The 12500-nt window shown below is 35.5% G+C and overlaps 1 protein-coding gene across 2 annotated transcripts in view; it reads left to right on the forward strand.

Moving 5' to 3' along the window:
• Window positions 1-7290: 7290 nt before the first annotated feature.
• Window positions 7291-12500, forward strand: part of LOC144971493 (uncharacterized) — a 42383-nt gene continuing 37173 nt past the window's right edge. The window contains exon 1 of one of the 2 annotated variants that reach the window (XM_078912457.1): window positions 7291-7486. The gene's annotated coding sequence lies outside the window, so the exon portion shown is untranslated. Of the gene's footprint in view, window positions 7487-11319 lie in introns of those variants that run through there. The other variant, XM_078912458.1, reaches the window with a different exon arrangement.

Raw genomic sequence — 12500 nt, forward strand, 5'->3', positions numbered from 1 at the left:
TTTGTTTAATGATAAGTAATGGGTATGTTTGAAAAAAGGCAGTTTAACGTTTTGATTTTTGTATCAATTTTGATGATAAGATTGTAGTCTGAGGGAAAGGATTGTAAATAGTGTACGGCTAAGTGGTCTAGTGGTATGACACTCGCTTTCGGATCGGAAGGTCCTGCATACCAGCCTCGCTCGGCGCATAGTTGAATCCTTTGAAAAGGCTCTTTACTCGCATTCTCTCACCTTACTCAGGTGTAAAATGAGTACCTGGCCGTTAACAGCCGGAAAAAAATTGTAACACCGCCTAACAGGCATCATGTCTCGTTCTACATGTTACGTGTTGCTGTTGGTCAAGGACCCTTTGTAAAGCGCTTTGAGCACGATATTGCGCTATATAAAAAGCTCAAGTTTTTTTTTTTTTAATATATTGTTTGGGTTTGTATTCATTTTACTATTAAACATTTTTTAAATAGTTTTGTTCAATTCGAATATTTTGAATTTATGTTCTATTACTCTCAAGATAACACTAACAAGCTTCACATTTTCTGAGCATCCATAAGGATATACCTAAGCGAGCTATTAGTGATTCAATTTATCTTTAAATTGGCTATTAACGGTGATGAATATTGAAAGATTGCCAATATAATATATATATATATTATATATATATATATATATATATATATATATATATATATTTAAAAGGCCTGTATTTTAATAACTCAGACTAGAGCAAGCAGACATTCCTATTATAAAAATGTATTCAAGAAACCTTAACCTGCCATTTTTCGTGAAATTTTTAAACAATCCACATTATGCCCACCATTTAGTTTGGCAATTATTTGAAGAATATTGCTCTCAGCGGATATCTCTATTTTTTTATTTCGATTTGTTTTGCTTTTCCTTTTAAAATGATTTTTGACATGTAGCTAAATAGAAAATATCAGCGTCTGTAAAAAAGAATTGCAAAACTCCATATCTTAGAAACAAAAAAATGCTCGATTAGTATTTACAGATTGCTATGCTGAATATCGTAATATTGAGTGACGAACTTCTTGGTACACGTCATACAATTCTGCCGAGTTAAACTTTTTGGTCTGATCGACGGATCGAAAGAAACAAACACCAAAATATTGTCAAAAACAATAGGGAGTCACTCGATTTTACGATATGCAGCACACTTATCACGAATGTGACTACGTGTTACTTTCTTTTTGTTCTGTTTTTCTTTAACTTCTTGGTCTGTGTCATACAATTCTACTTGGCTATTATATTTTCGTATGTTGCGACTGATCAATAGAAACAAATACACAGAAAAATGTGAAAAACAATAGGAAATCTCCCTCAATATTAAAACATCCAGTACAGTAATCATGAGCGGCACAGCTGGGTGGGTCAACCTAATTGCTTTTTGTTTGTTTTGTTTTTTGTTTTTGTTTGTTTGTTTGTTTTGCTTTGTTTATTTAATCAGCTTTATTTACAAATTAAAATAACAAGGTTGCCCATTTTAAAATTAAATAAGCACTAACAATCCGGACAGCCAGTGCAGACAAATTGAAAGGTGGATGTGTCTTCCAGTCTTTTTAATTCTTGTGATCTAGAGTGTTTATCGTCCTTCAATTAATGGATGATGAGATTTGTTAATTTTACACAAAAAAAGGGGAATTCAAATAAAAGTGACCTTTGGTTGCAGTGTAGCTCAAAGTGTTTCGCTACTAGAGGTTACTTATGAATAACTGATACTATTCTGTAAGCTGACGAATCAAATTTCCAATTTAGGGGTCTTTATCCATTATTTTATTTTTATTTCTTTTTTTTTTTTTTTTTTTGGCCCTTTTCCTTTTTAATCGAACAGTTCTTTACTTTCACTTTTATGACATGTGGATATCCATTGGACCTCCAAATTGTTATCGTCAAACTCTGTACATATACGAGTATATAAGAAAGCTTTTTTTAATGTTATTGAAATTGTCATTATACTGTTAAAACGTTATGCTGATTCTGGGATATGATTGTATTAATACCATATCTTTTATTCCGATATAAAAACTAGACAAACTACTCAAGATCAAATTAAATTGACATTATAATGTAAACTTTTAATCAACGTCAAACAGTGAAAATCAAAACAGTGTTTTATTATCATAACTAAAACAAATAGTGGAGATTTTTATTGATACAACAACGTCGTAACAACTTGTCAGCGCTCTTTGATACGGACAAAATGTAATCAGACCGTAATCAGTTTCGCGGACCAAAGTTTGGCGGTAACGCCAAAGATTCTGCGTCTTATCTGGCCGCCAGGAAGCAAAATGCAGCCAGTTCTCAAACTGCTAGTCTCACCCATCCCGGAAACCCCGGCATTTTATACGTTATCACACGAGATCCATAGCACGCCCCGTGGTTTGTACTTGTATAAGATTGTATGTCCTGCTTGCTTTGTCGTTGACACGAGGAAAGCAGTTACAATTCAAACAATAAATGCATTGATACTGCTTTCTTTTTTGTTTACAAGTGGAGCGTTTCTTACACATAAGTAACAAGGTAAGTCTCACTTCATTCTTCTGTAGTAAGTACGCAGTGGCTTAGGAAGTATTGAAGACCCTGAGCTCTTTACAATCCTCAACTTATTTGAGGCACCTCTTTATGTCATAACTTTCTCACTGGGTTATAAATGACTTGCTTAGCTATCCAGGTACGGAGGGGAGGTTTATCGTAAGGTGAACATTGATAGATGCATTGCACGTTGGAAAGTTGACTGACCATGGCGTTGAAATACCTACGATCAAGCGTTTAAGAAGACAGCAATGAATTATAGCCCATGGCAAAGTCTGAGAGATCAGGAACGATGGATAAAGTAGGAAAATGAAGGCATTGAAGCCGTATTAACTCACTCACTCACTCAATCCCATGACCGGATGGTCGTCGGGGGGACTTGCGTGAAGCAGAAGTTACAGTCTTCCTCCATGCCTACCTGTTGTAGCAGCTCCGGAACCGACATCTCGGTCCATTCATTAAAGAAATTCGTAAAGCATAGAATTCCTGTGCCCTTGACAACTCTTCGCGAGTATTCAATGACAGCGTGACCGTGAGAGTGCGTACTCGAATCAAGTTCGTGATTCCAAAACACAAAGGCAAGAATCCTTTTGTGCGTATCATTTCTCTCAAATGATTTTTTTTTACTCTGTTGCGTCTGCATTAGAAAATATATTCCCAAGATTGTTCATTCTTCGTTACCTATAAAGTATTAAATCGAAAATTTAGACCAATTGTTTCAACATTCAAAGATTTATTGTCGGTTTCTAGTTTTACACATCAAATGAGAACACATAAGGATTTCTGAATTCTGCCATTTTCACAGATATCTTGCTTTCAAAAGATACAAGAAATCGAGCATAGATATGGAATATAAATATTATTGTTTTTGTTCGAATTCACGTGTTGATTAGTAGCAATCTAACTTCTTCGCTGTAAGCGGCAATGGTTTTTTATTTGTCGGTAAATCAACCTTGATTCAATAGTCTGATGTCACGTCCGCCCAGCAACGAGCTGCTTGGTTCTAAACAAAAAAATCGGTAATTTGTTTATTCTTCATGATGGCTAGAACATTTTCACATGTCATGTGATCAGAATTTATTAAAGTCAAAACAAGATCAGATTTATAATGTTTTTCTCCTCTGGATACACTTTTATGCTCGTTGGAAAAATATCCGCCATTGTTCCGATAGTTTAGAACCAGTTACTAAGTTACCATGCGTCATTACGAGGGAAGTGACGTCACGACTGTTGATGCCTAATCTCATCATTCTCGGGTCTATCCATCTTCAAACTTTGGCCTGCTTTTTTGGCTCTCCTCATGGGCCCATGTCATTCCTGACACACAATCACTACCTTATTCTTTGCACAAGATCGCATTATGTCCAATAAATGTCCTGTAAATTTTACAAAAATGTGTAAACTTCTTCTAGATAGATAGATCTATTTATTGTTTAATTGCATGAGTTAGTCAATGTGTTTGTGTACAATTCCCTTTTCAATGATTGCAGTGTGTTTCAATCGAATGAATGTAGATACACAGAGGCTTAATTACAATCATGGTTTACACGTATCTAATGTTTTGTACTCCAAATGATAATCAACAGTTTTAACATTTGCTGTATCTATATAGATTCACTTTCTTCGAACTGTTGTGAGAAAAAAAATATAGAATAATCGGAAATGGCAAGTTATGGGTTTAGTGCAGTTACACACCAACAGAGGTTCAATTACCTCAATAGGTAGATGACACGGCTATGTGGTCTTGTGGTATGACTGACACTCGATTTCGGATCGGAAGGTCCTGGGTTTCGAGCCTCGCTCGGCGCATAGTTGAGAGTCCTTGGAAAAGGCTCTTTACACATGTTCTCTCAGCGAACTCATGTGTAAAAATGAGTACCAGACCGTTAACAGCGTTGTCTATGTCTGAAAAAAATTGTATTATCGCCTAACAGGCGTCATGTTTCGTTCTACATGTTACCTGTTGCTGGTGGTCAATGACCTCTTGTAAAGCGTTTTGAGCACGTTTAGTGGATATTGCGCTATATAAAAGCTCATTTTTTTTTCTTTAAATACTCACACCAGTTGCCAGCAGAACGTAACTAATTTCAATCCCAGTTGGAATCGAAGTTGTTCCTGAGACCTTTGACCATCAGGCAATACGCTTCAACAGTCGTAAAGTCACTTCCCTCGTAATGACGCATGGTAACTTAGTAACTGGCTCTTACTATCAGAACAATGGCGGACGCCCTTATGAAATATTTCTCCGACTAGTATAAAAGTGTATCCAGAGGAGAGAAAAAACCCATTAAAAATCTCATCATGTTTTGACTTTATTACATTCTGATCACATGACATATGAAAAGTTCTAGCCAGCATGAAGAATTAAAAGTACCGATTTTCTTTGTTTAGACCCACAATGGCCGCCGTTGCTGGGCGACGTCACATCAGACTATTGATTCCAATTGGTTTTCTTTTTCGTTTCCATTCATAATTCCCCATATCATAAGTTCAGCCAGGCACGGTCAACCACCCCTCCTCCCTATCCCTTGGTTTTCTGAACTCTAATCCTGTAGCACAGAAATAAAATGCCTTGGTTAAGAGACTTCACACATTGTCGAAGTCTCAGGTTTAATGGTTTTTGATAACTTGTCAATCGACACGCAAAGTAAAAGTGCTCTAGTCAAAATGTAAAAATGATTCTTTTTCAAATAAATAACAATGTGAAATTGAATGTAAGCTTCTATTTAATATACGAAAACAGATAAAATGGATGTTTCGGTTTCCCCTTTAACATCAAAACAGCACGGCAGAACTTTTCCTCAAATAACACTCTTTATAGCAGTATATTGAATTGATAGGCATCGTTTTTTCACGCACCTTCCTTCGAGAACGCCTGGACCCGGACTCTGAATTTCTGAACTCTGACAAAACACTATGTTACTTTTCATTTCGACCACAAAACGTTCACAACTTCAAATATCGATATTTATAGTGCAGTGCGGGTATTTTGTTTTGTGGTATGACATTCGTCTTCGGATCGGAAGATCTTGGGTTCCAGTCCCCCTTTTGACGGGCGCATTGTGGAGTCCTAGGAAAAAGGTTCTTTACTCACATTCTCTCACCGTACTCAAGTGTAAAATGAGTACCCGGCCATTAACAGCGTTGTCTTTGTCGGAAAAAAATTGTAATATCACCTAACAGGCGCCATGCCTCATCCTACATGGTAAGACTAGGGACCACTCGTAAAGCGGTTTCCCAAAAAACAAATGAGCTTTAATATAGCGCAATATCCACTAAATGTGCTCAAAGCGCTTTACAAGGTGTCTCTGGTCAACAGCAACATTTAACATGTAGGACGGGACATAACGCCTATTAGGCGATATTACAATTTTTCGGTCAAAGACAACGCTGTTAACGGCCAGGTACTCATTTTACACCTGAATACGGTAAGAGAATGTGAGTAAAGAGTCTTTTCCAAGGACTCAACTATGCGCACGAGGTCGAACCCAGGACCTTCCGATCCGAAAGCGAGTTTCACACCCCTAGACCACATAGCCGCAGAGTGATCACGTTTAGTGGATATTGCGCTATATAAATGCTTGGGTTTGTTTTGTTTTTTTTTTTGTTTGTTTTTTTTTTTTTAAGATTAAGATTAAATCCAACTCTACACAACAAAATTGTTTTCAAATTTACAACAAACAAAAAACGATATCTACTTCTTTTTAAAAATCTCGGGTTTTGTAACCTTTTCTTCTTAATTTTGATTACCAATGGACAGTGTTGTCGCCTATCGTAATTGGATTCAATAGTCTGATGTCACGTCGCTCAGCAACGGCGGTCATCGTGGTTCTAAACAAAGAAAATCGGTACTTTTAATTCTTCATGGTGGCTAGAACTTTTCATATGTCTTGTGATCAGAATGTGCAAAAGTCAAAACATGATCACATTTATAATGTTTGTTTTTTCCTCTGGATACGCTCTTATGCTCGTCGGAGAAATATTTCATAAGGGCGTCCGCCATTGTTCCGATAGTTTAGAGCCAGTTACTAAGTTACCATGCGTCATTACGAGGGAAGTGACGTGACGACTGTTGAAGCGTATTGATCAATATTAAATAATTTGAAGAAAAAAGATTTCCTGCCAAAACAAAATGTATTTTGTAGTAGTTCGGCAATGTGCATGAGGCTGGCAGACCCTGACTACCTGTACATTCCTGGGTATCCCCGGAGAGCACCAACGCTGAAGAGATAACAGGAATCCTGGTAGTCCTTGTGTCAACTTCTCGCGGCTCTTGCAAGAATGTCCACAGGGCCGCCTGTCACTGCTGAACAAAAATGTAACCTATGATGGTTGTGGGGGTCGGCCTGTTTTTCTATTAATAATAAAGACGGGTGGGTGGCTTGCCAACTTATAAAATTGAAACCCACGCCAGTAACTCTAACCTTGCTCCTTAGATCTAATATATGCATTTTTATTCAATGGATAAACTTAGGAATAACCCTTTTTGTTTTCGTTGTGTCTTTCTCGTGTTTTAATTCCAAAATAACCATCTGAACCCAACACACAGTCAGGTAATCATAATAGTAATGTACATCAAAACTATTTATATTAGGAAACTCTCAGCCTTATTATACATTATATAGTTTGTTACCCCCTTTCAAATCAAATGTCAGAAATTGACAACCAAAATGGGTTACATCCCGTGGCGAGAGATTTGACATGAGTAATTCCCCTTCGATCTAATAATAATATATTATATTAGCTCTCTTACCACCAAGGCAGGTTATGGTGCAGTTGGTTTTGTAGCAACACACTTGTGGATGGTGCTTAAAATCGAATTAAGATAGAAGACCCTTGTTCCTCGCGTGTCCGAGAGAAGTAACTGGACATGATAATGGTGATGATACACAAGTAGTGACCACTGCTGATTTAAACGCGGATTAAGATAATGGGATTTTGAGTAAGTGTATGTGTGTGTGAATGGGATAACCAGTAAATTATGATATTAAGAATTGGCTTGTATAGCTAATCTAATTTGTTCTATGGAGTATAATAATCCTGGTTTTTCTTCAAGGATTTCAAGATGAATATTTTTTTTTCTTTTCTTTGTAGTAAAAAGCTTACAATTAAGCTTCGTTTGACAGTGGTTTTGAAGAAAATAACAACTTATTTGATACCAGCATCAAGTGATATTGAGTATTTCAAAATTAGAATATCAACAGATAACGGAGTATGCACAGTTTCATATTAACGTCATGGCATAAATAAGATGAGATATTATAATAGATATAGGGTAGAAGATGTGCATTTGGGCTTTATCTCTTTTCGTTAAGCACTACTTTTTTTGGCGTTATAATACATCCTGCACGAAATGACATAGGCCTGAAAAGAAAAGGGAAAAGCAACCGATGTACTGACACCACTTTGCCACAACTACTCAAACTACCATGACTTAAATGGAAAAATAGGGGGTCTTAAATGAGTTGGGGGGTTTTTAACGCCACTCAACTCTCTCCTTACCAGCTATTTTCAGAAATTTACCCGAAGCTTTATACTCACCCAACACAAACGTAGATTTTTCAAACAGCAAGTAACGAGTATATTCTATATTTTGTTCAGAAATATGAGCTCTTTTGCAATACAGTGTCGAGTTTTTATGGCTATAACAATAACAAAATGAAATCAGAATAAGAAAATTGCTGGCTGCATCGTAACAAATGTGACGATTTTCCTATGGGTGGTAAGGTGGAGGGGGGAGGGTTAACACAATGAGTTTTGGGAATAAGTGTTAATTAATTGATGCGCGGTAAAAATATCGAATTTAAATAATCCGTATCTATGAAAAAATACCTTTATTCGACCCCTCTAAATAAGGATCTGAGAGATCGTGTGACCAATATATTGTAAAAGGCTTTACTTTGCAACAAATTCAAATTATCTATTGTGATCATTTTTGAAAATATCCCATTCTTCATCATCAAAACATACAAGAAAGACTCGCCAACTTTGGTATCTCTATTTTTATTGGCTTTGTATCCAAATGCACCAAAATATTATTTCAGGTGGCCAAACAGCCGTCTCATTTGTTTTAATTGTTTGTTGTGCTTTGCATCTGCTCGCTTTGTTGGTATTTTGTTTTGTTTTGTTTTTGTTTTCTTGATTTCATTGTGGTGGAGGGGGTCTCTCTGTCTTTTATGGATTAATTTACTATTAATAAGTAAATCATCTATCTTTTTTGTCTTGTTTTTGTTTTAATTTATTGTTTTGTTTCCCAAATTCGTTTTTGTCTGATAGTGAGCAGTGTATAACGTGAGAGGAAGATAAATAGAGTCAGGAGGGAAAGAGAGGTTTTTTTTCATGGATCTCTCTCTCTCTCTCTCTCTCTCTCTCTCACACACACACACACACACACACACACTCTCTCTCTCTCTCTCTCTCTCTCTGGGTGTGTGTGTGTGTGTGAGTTTGTTTGGGTATTAGCTAACAAATGAAGAAAGTAAAAAGAGAAAACGATAGAGTAATAGAGATGGAGAGATGAAAATATATGTGCATATTATATGTTTTACAAACAAAAACAACTAAAGTTACTTGGGTCAGCCAATAAAAATATTAAGGCAATACATAAGAGTAAAAGTAATTTTCTTATCATGTTGAATTACGAAACTATACAAAACATTTCGACCCTTCCCAATGTTTGGGGAAACGTCTTTTGAAAATAATTCCATAAGTCATTGATACTTCTTAAATGTGCTTTCACAATACAAGAAATAAAAAATATGTTCATTCTGATTTGAAAGAAATAGAAATGAGGCTCTCATAATCCTCTCATGACAAAATTCTTAATGGAGCCAAACACACACAAAAAATAGCAAATTGTATACAATATTTGGAAAGAAATATATTTATATATGCATATAAATATATATATATATATATATATATATATATATATATATATATATATATATATATGCGTAAAGGCAAGTATATTTCTAGGTTTTCTTAAACGAATTGCCTCAAGTATTCCAAAACCAATGAGATGCATATTAATGTTTAAACATTTTAAACGCTTGTTAAATCGACGTAGATAACCCAATATGACATTTGTTTTAGGACAAACCTTTGAAACGTTAATAAAGATAATGCAGAACAATATAATATACTTTTTATTTTAAATTTGATGAAACAATAAATGTCCACAAAACAAAATGATGATTGTTGTTCTAACGCAAGGCTGAACAAATTTTGATATGAGAATAATATGCATAAAAACTTAACGAACTTTTGTGAGAAGAATTATCGAAGGATCAATTGGGAATTTCAAATAAAATGCATATCAAGCACTCTGTATATCAAAGTTTCAATTTACTTCCCAATGGGAAGGCATCACATAATCACAACAAGAAACAATCCCGATTTTGTCTTATTTATATATATATATATATATATATATATATATATATATATATATATAAATATATATATATATATATATATATATATATATATATATATATATATATATATATTAAATAAAAGGTCATATTTTAACTCGCATTGCAGCACTGAAATGCAGCGTCTTACTACAAAATAAGCCTTAAAGACATTTTTTCCATCAGCGTTTAAGGAGACTTGATCTGTTTTTACTAGTTTTTTTTTAAGCTAATTTCAAAACACTGCATAATGTTGATTCCTAATTGACCGCCTTTTAGCCGAAGATACAATGTAAAGTTACTCATGAAATTGATAATTTTAAACAAACCTGATGATTTATTACCACGCATCATCAAGTTTGAGTATTGAACATTTTCTAGTTCTTGGATTTCGAAGTTTTCTGAACCCTAAAATCATAATCTCAACTTTTCTTCACTTATCTCAATCCTATAACAAGCCACTGAGTCTCGGAGATTATCTTCTTTCCACGTCGTCCACTGTTTATCCTCAGTTACAATGGTCGCCGATAGCGCTCTTTTGTGCTAGGAAACAGTTGCAGGCCCGTTGCCCAAATAAACGCAATTGATAAGATGAGCAATCGACAACGTCGAGTTCTTGAAGGGTTATCAAAAAGTAGAAATGCTTCAAATTTTTAGACACGCACTCATAAATAATTTAAAGGATCGGCGAACAGTGATTTATGTCCTTTTGTTAACGAGTTAGAGGTAGCATTTGTTGATGTCTGGTTCGGAGTGAACAGTATAGGTGGTTCTATATATCACACATCATAAATTATTTATTGGTCTAGAAGTTATTTTTCCAATTTGAAACGTTGTCGCTTTGTTTATATTTCCAGTAGATTACACTTCAATAAGTGTTTTACTTACGTCTGGTCTAGCTTTGAATTTATTTCTCTATCAACGTTTTTTCGAAGACATATTTTATCCAGTGCTACTCATTTGGCTATATCGACAGTTCAATGACGAATGATTAATTATTCATTTATCAATTAAACCATTTTATGCTATAATTAGATACTTGTTTTCAAGCATTTCTTTATTAATTTTGTTAAAAACTCACAGTAATGTGGTATCTATATTTTGATTGTTTTCTTTTTGCTTGTTTGTTTTTAGGGTTGTTGTTTTGGTTGATTTTTTTTGTTTGTGTTTAATTTTAACGTTGTGTTGTTGTTGTTTGTGTTGTTGTTGTTTTTTTTTTTTGTTTTGTAGTTTTTTTTTGTTAGGGTAGTTGTTTTGTTTTGTTTGTGTCCTGGAAAAAGTGTGTACGTCAGTTTTCACCCCTCCGTTGTTTTATTGAAGAGTTTCTAGTCTTTTGTCTTCTTTTTCATTTGTATCCCAGAAATATAGACGAATGCCACGAATTAGGAATATTTTCTGACATAAAGCGTCTTCCATCGGTGTTAACTATCATCTACTCCTTCCATTAATATCATATTGTCTGTCACAACTTACCAAGATAAAGCTCATTAGTGAATGGAACAGGAGGCGGCGTAGCTCAGCAGTACAGTCTTTGCTTCGTACCCGAAAGGTACCGAGTTCGACCACCTGCCGCTGAGCTGTGTGGCCTTAGCAAGTCACCTGGCTCTAGCTCAATTTGTGGCCTGCACTGCGGCTGATGCCTAGGTTATTCCAGTCAACCCTTGGAATAGACCCTAGAGACAGATTTTCCCCCGTGGGATGAATAAAAGGATTGTTTTAATGAACGAAAGGCAAGAGAAAATCTTGATGTAGATCGTTACAAACCGTACTCATATTTTGCGCGTATCGGGAGCTCTACCGGTTGATCCTTGGCTCGCCAAGTTGAAGCACGTTTATTTAGTCAAAATTCACAAAGGGTTGTAATATATAAAAAAAAAGATATCACGAAAAATCATCATCAAAATCCAATAACCTAGTGCCGCAAAGTTCTCCACTCTGTCCAAAGAAGGCGCCGTCTGCCCTCAAACACAAGGCACGGCCTTCTTCCCTGTCAACTCGGGACTCGCTGTCAGATAATCTCCATCCATCCCACAACCACAATCACCACCACCACCAATAACGGGGAAAATTAAATCGAAGGAAATAAAAACAAAGAGAGCAACAATCTTTGAAGAGAAGAAGTGTAGCAATTTATTAAGGAGCTTGTCTTCAATTCACGTGTTCCGGATTGCCAAGCATTTATTATTACTACTAGCGCAGCTACACCACTTTTTCTATTAATACTCCTGATAAGACGGGCAACCCGCATATAAAACGATCGACCAGGACGAGGAGATTAAATAATTGTAAAGGGGAACACTTTCCCTTCAAGTGTCTCGATACTCGCCGTGATTTCTTAACAAAAATACAATGAAATGGACAATTTCTAAATGTGTTCGTTGTTTATGTGGATGGATATGGATATAGTTGATTCATGGCGTGACATGATGTGCTTACATTACATATTAATAGAAACTAATTGTGATATAATATCGAGATAATATATGTGACTCAACGCGTCGATCTTGTATTATGTCGTAATAATAAGGTGGATTAAATTGA

The sequence above is a fragment of the Berghia stephanieae genome, chromosome 4, assembly GCF_034508935.2.
Source record: "Berghia stephanieae isolate SIO BIC M18660-M18661 chromosome 4, UCSD_Bste_1.3, whole genome shotgun sequence".
Lineage (NCBI taxonomy): Eukaryota > Metazoa > Mollusca > Gastropoda > Nudibranchia > Aeolidiidae > Berghia > Berghia stephanieae.